Source organism: Pteropus vampyrus, unplaced genomic scaffold, assembly GCF_000151845.1.
Source record: "Pteropus vampyrus isolate Shadow unplaced genomic scaffold, Pvam_2.0 Scaffold1, whole genome shotgun sequence".
Lineage (NCBI taxonomy): Eukaryota > Metazoa > Chordata > Mammalia > Chiroptera > Pteropodidae > Pteropus > Pteropus vampyrus.
In genome coordinates, this window is record NW_011888782.1 from 16,997,609 (window position 1) to 17,003,608 (window position 6,000).

Consider the following 6,000-nt stretch of genomic DNA (forward strand, 5'->3'; position numbering starts at 1 on the left):
AGATTCCACTTTGTTTTAATGGGTTGGGAAATGAATTTAGCAATTAGTAACAGGCCTTTACTCTGCTCCCCAAAAGTAGTGGTTTAAATAAATACTCAAGGTTTTAATCTCTACTATTAAAAAAAGATGCAGGTAGTGATGGGAGAATCTTTCTACTCTACCTCCATCATTCCTATAAGTGTTAATGTTTATTCCCATGGCCTGAAATGGCTGCTTGGACTCAAGCCACCACATTTATGTTTTGGCCAATTGCTCCCACCTTTTATATAGAGATTTACCAGGAGTTTTGCATAACACTTCTTACATTCATTGGCTAGAAACCCAGTGTCATGACCCACATCAGTTACAAGGGAGTTTTTATCCATGCTCACTTCAGCCTTAAATAAGATACAGCTTCTGTTATTTTTCATCTGCTGTTAGTAGTAAGTCAGTAGTAATAACGGTGAGATGGATGTTGTAAACAACAGCTGTCTTTGCCCTACCTTCTTCCTGGTTTGAGTTGTCTCCTCATTTAAAAAAGTAAACACTGGCACTCTCCATGTTAAAGCTAGAATGATCGATTTTGCGCTATTTAGCACAAAAGTTACGAGAACTGAGCTTTAATAGCTAAGCATAATTATTTTATATTGTACAAATGAAATTGTAAATTAATCTAGACTTTCTGAACTGCTTTGGTCCCCTATCTTCTGTTTTCCTTTGGTCACCTTAATAGTCTAAGTAAGTAGCCTGCAGATACTTTTGCTTTCCATGATGGAAAAGTTACCACAGTGAATGCTCAGCATGCCTGCTCTCTCAAGTGAACTGATATAAACTATCCCAGAAAGTAGATCAAGGAAACTTTTTTTCTATTACACATATGGAAATGGAAGGGCAAAATTTGGTTGTTTTGCCCAAGATCCCAGATCTCATTAACCATAGGCCTTCCCTTTTCAGCCGTAAGAATCCACAGACCTGTTTACTGACTTCTCTGTTCTAAGCACTGAACTAGGTACTTTATACATACGTAGTAGTGCCTATGTGGTGTGGGTGTCATTCTTTCCATTTTGCATAGAAAACACTTTGGTTGAAAGAGATGAACCTCAGGTTACCTGCCAGAAGGCACACTGACACTGAATAGATGAATTGCAGATTGAACCCAGAACGAATGGGTTCAACACTACTCATTTGGAAGGTAGTTTGCCAGCACATACACACCTTGTGCCATGTACACCCTAAATGTGAGGGAAAATCATGGTTTAATACACCATGACCTAATTAAAAAATTTCCCATGCTGTCTGAATTAGGACTCTTAGTTGCAATTGACTAAAAAGGAATGAATAGTCTCAGGTGACCAGGTAGGAGAATATGGATGGATCAGGCTTCAGGTATCCAGGGACGCCGACCTTGGTGCCAACGCTCTGAATGACTTCGCTCACGTGTGCGCGCACGCTCTCTCCCAGGAAAGGGCTCTTGATTGGCCTGGCTTCCTTTGTTTCTCCTCTGGCACAGTGGCTGGAGGCACTGTGATTGAGAGCTCCCTTTGGACCAAATGAATGAATATTGAAAACACCCTAAAAATAAAGGATACGGGGCCCCTAAATCAGGTAGATTTAAGTTCTCATAAAATGCTGCACCAACTTTATAAGTACCAGTGTCATTTTATAATATATCTGGACTTAGTACAACTTGGAGAATGGGTATTTTAATTTCCATTTACCAGGTTTTGTTTAGAAAAAACTTCTTTAGGAACTTCATTTCCTTTCTTCAGCCAAGGACATATGTCTTATTAGTTTCCACGCCATAGTTGAAGATGACTAAGGCTCAGCAGAGGTGTTTTTGCCTTTCTCCAGTCACTTCTGGACCCCAGATCACATCATGGTGATCTGTGTTCGTGTTGGTGCCAAAAGGCTTGACATTTATGTTGGCGCCACTCCTTATAATAAATAAGCGGCCCAGCACTGCGTGCAGTTTGTGTATTAACCTCCCTAGTGAGGTCATCTTGTCTTAGACACCTCATTTTCCTCCAAGACCGAGGTCCTCATCAACTTATTTTCAATAATTTCTTTTTGCGTAAGTGTCCAGTAAATCATTTCTGGATGGGAAGAGTATACATGTTGTAAAAGGCATGTTTTTCCCCATTGACTTAAAAAAAAAAAATACAGTATTAAATTGCAAGTATCTGATATACAGTTGACTCGGAACCACAGTTCCTAAGTTATGACTCAGAAACTTACAGCTTTATCTATATTTAGCTTTAGAGCCTTAGTTCTAGAGAAAACACCCAGAAGTAAATCCTTTAATTAATTGTAGGTAGTCCTGTAAAGAGAATTTACCCTGACGAGGTAAATTTGTTCTGTTACCCACAACGAAGAAAGCACGAACGATATTTGTCGTGTACCTCATCAATGTTGTAAAGGTGACCACTCATTTTTATTGCTTTTTAGAACATTCTATTACTTTCACTTTGTCTCTTCCAGAAAATACAACATTCTAGTCACTTACGTAAATTAGAGGGTTTTATAAGATGCACTGATTCCCCCAGAGGTTTCCGTAACCAGGATCAGGAGTGTAGCGGCTCGGCTCTTTAATTACTGCATTTCTGTCACTTTTTCAGTGTCGTCGAGTGCAAGTAAGTGGCACATTTATTATACATACAACCAATAAAGGAAAAAAACCCACCGACAATTTTAAGCCAAGTCATAGTTCCAAAGATATTAAATGTAGTAATAAATTACATTTAGAGGGAACTACAGTACTTTCCATATCTGGTATGGTGGCCCATGAGTTTCTGGGTGATATTCGCATTCTCTATTATCTGACTATCAGGGCACTTTTTTTTTTTTTTTTTTTTAATGCCTACAGCGCCTGGTCCAACTAGGCGATCTCCCATCCAAGTACTAACCAGGCCTGACCCTGAGTAGCTTCCGAGATCAGACGAGATCGGGCACATTCAGGGTGGCGTGGCCGTAGACTATCAGGGTACTTTAAATACCAGTCATCAGGTCACCACTTTTCTCCAGAGCAGACATCACTAATCAATCGCTTTCTGCACTCTTCCCTAGGAAACCCAGATTTGGCCTCAGACTCCTCAGTTCTAAGTGGCCATCACTCAACAGTCAGCTTGCGTGCTCTGACTGACATCGCCTGCCCAGATTGAGACCCTCAAATCTCAAATGTTTGATTGGATCTGTTAACATCGAGCAGATGATAACATTTTCCCTCAAGCCCCGTGCTTATTGGGTGTTCTGTTTGTTTTTGTTTTTTCCCCTTACCGCAAAGTGTTTTTGAGTTTACCCAGCCCTTTTCCCTACTGTCATTTTCCCCAACCCACCTGCTTCTGGTCTCCCTCAAAAGCCCTGCTTTAGATCATGGGAGCTAGTTCAGCAGGTCCTGGTGTGCACATCATGGAATGCAGTGCTTCACTGGATTGGGTACGATTTGGAGAGGGGAGATTTATTTTGTCTCTTGACGTAGGGCTTTCACGACTCTCAGCTTAGGAATGATATTATCCTTGCTTGGGGATGACTGAGATTCCAGTAAGAGCTTTGCCATCCCTTTTGCCTGCTTGAAAAATGAAAGAAGGAGTTTTTGTCATAGGATGGGAGTTCCAAACCCAAGGGCTTGCCAGGGGCCTGACAGGACAGGACAGGAGGGAGCAAGCCTGGCTAGGAGACAGTAGGGGCAGAGGTGAGTAGACACTCGCATGTTAACACCCCCCTAATCCTGCACATAAACCGGCTGGGCATTGCTCTCTCCAACCAGCTCTTGCTCTGGAGGAATGTCAGCCTGTTATTTCCATGTCTTATGATTTTTAATGGGAAACCAGTTTGGTAAATAATACAACAATGGTATAAGTAAAAAAGTTTGCTACTTCTGCTTACCACTGAGGAAGTTTTAAGAAATATTATGGACATAGGCTTGGTTGTCTCACTTCAGATATTGACTTGGACACCAGCTCTGTGCTAATTAATAATCAACACATCTGAAAACAGGATGGTGTGCCAGTTTATTAAGTTCTAGTTGGCTCCAGCCCAGCAACCTTTCACACTTATGCCACGTGATGCTGGGGCTGCCCCACTTCAAACCATAAATCTGAAAGTGGGAAGAAGGGACTAGCTTTTCCTTTTCACTTGCTGTTCTTATCAATGACATCATTTCTCTGGCTACAAAAGTTGGGTCCAATTTCCACCTTTTGCCACTTGCAGAATGAGCTGAGCATGGCCCCTCATCTATACTTCTGAGTTCTTGGAACCTCCACTTTCTTGTTGTTCTCTCAAGGCCAGGGCGTGGTGGCTGCTTCTCACAGTGACTATCTATCTCTAATCCTCAGTGTACCCTTTGTCCTAGGAATTTCCCAATTCTTGTTTAACCAAATTCCCTACATTTAATATCTCAGTTTAAATCTGTAGCGAGGTTTCCGTTTTTCTAAATGAATCTTGACCAACAAGCTGAGACATTCAAAATCTACCAACCCCATTATGATATCTGCTTAATATGCACACTTACTTGGTTGGTCATTCTAATTTTGTATCTTAGGGATAATTTGGATATATCCATCTGCTTCAATTTGTTGGCTACTGTAATAATTTCTTAGGGCTGCTACAAATGACCACAAACTGGGTGACTTAAAACAACAGGAATCCATTATCTTATAGTTCTAAAGGCTAGAAGTCCAAAATCGGGACGTCAGCAGGGACACGCTTCTTTTGAACGGTTCTAAGAAAGAATCTTTCCTTTTTCCTAGCTTCCGGTGGTTGCCTTGGCTTAAGCCTGTCTCATTCCCAGTTTCAGCCTCTGCCTTCACTTAGCCTTATGTGGAACCAATCATTGGATTTAAGACTCACCCTATTCCATTATGACCTCATCTGAACATCTGCAAAGACCTTATTTGCCAAGAAGTCACATTCTGAGATTTCAGGTGCTCCTGAATTGGAGATGTGGGGCAGACAATATTTAATCCAGTATAGTTACCTAGTGCCTTGATAAGCATGGTTATGGCCATAGGCGTGAGCAGATTTGAAATGTATAGATTGTTCCTGTTACAACCCAGTGACTCAGTACCATGGGCTATGTACTTAGCCTCCACTTAGTTTGATATGTATAGACACTTGGGACAGGATCATGAAGATGGAGCAGAAAGATCATATGACGGTGCCCTTCACGTCCAGCTGCAAAAAGAAAGTGGTATCTGAGCTGGGTTTTGAACTTGAGGGTGGATTTGGAAGAGAAGGCATCCAGGCAGTGGAGTTGATCTGTGAACCATCCAGATCAACCTGAGTGCCAGCTCTGATCAGCTCACTGGATCCATAGACGTCACAGGGATTGGGACAGTGAGCAGTTGACCACAGCCATGTTTGCGGGAGGAAGGGGAACAGCTGCAGTGTGGGTGTGGCTCCCATGCCATTAATGCGTCGTCCAGGCTGAGAGGATTAAAGTTGGTAAAATAGGGGCTCCAATTTTAAGTGACCAAATGAGTCCCAACTATTTAGCTTAGAATTGTATTCATAAAAATAAGGCTGGCCATTTAGTGTTTGATTCTATTTATATGAAATATCCAGACTAGAGACAGAATAGATAATGGTTGCCATGCGGGTGAGGGAGATAGGGTGGAGACTGACTGCTTAATGGGCATGGAAATTTCTTTTAGGAAGGGGAAAGTGTTCCGGACCTAGTGTTGATGTTTGTGCAACACTAAATGTGCGCTAAATATCATGAATGGTAAATTTTATGTATTTTACCATAATTAAAATAAGGCAGGAGGTGTGTGTTTTACTACAATTTAAAAACAAAGTAAGACAGGAAGTGTGACTAGATCTGGGTACACATTCCTATTTCTCTGACAAGAGCTAAGTGGGATGAGGGGAAAAGATGGTTGAGCTTTTGTTGCAGGTGTTTCTCTGAGCACCTAACCTGTGTTCCTAACCTGTGCCGGGGGCTCTGTTAGCTCTTCCATGTGCTCTGCTGCGTTTTTCTCACATTCACCCTTTCCCAAGGTTGGAGGCCAGGAACTTATCCTTTCA

At 41.7% G+C, this 6,000-nt stretch overlaps 1 protein-coding gene and 1 pseudogene across 1 annotated transcript in view; one reads left to right on the top strand and one right to left on the bottom strand.

The window, feature by feature from the left end:
• TRIM71 (tripartite motif containing 71) overlaps positions 1–6,000 on the top strand; it is a 68,856-nt gene that overhangs the window by 53,492 nt on the left and 9,364 nt on the right. The gene's annotated exons all lie outside the window — the stretch shown is intronic.
• On the bottom strand, positions 2,834–2,952 carry LOC111736944 (annotated as a pseudogene).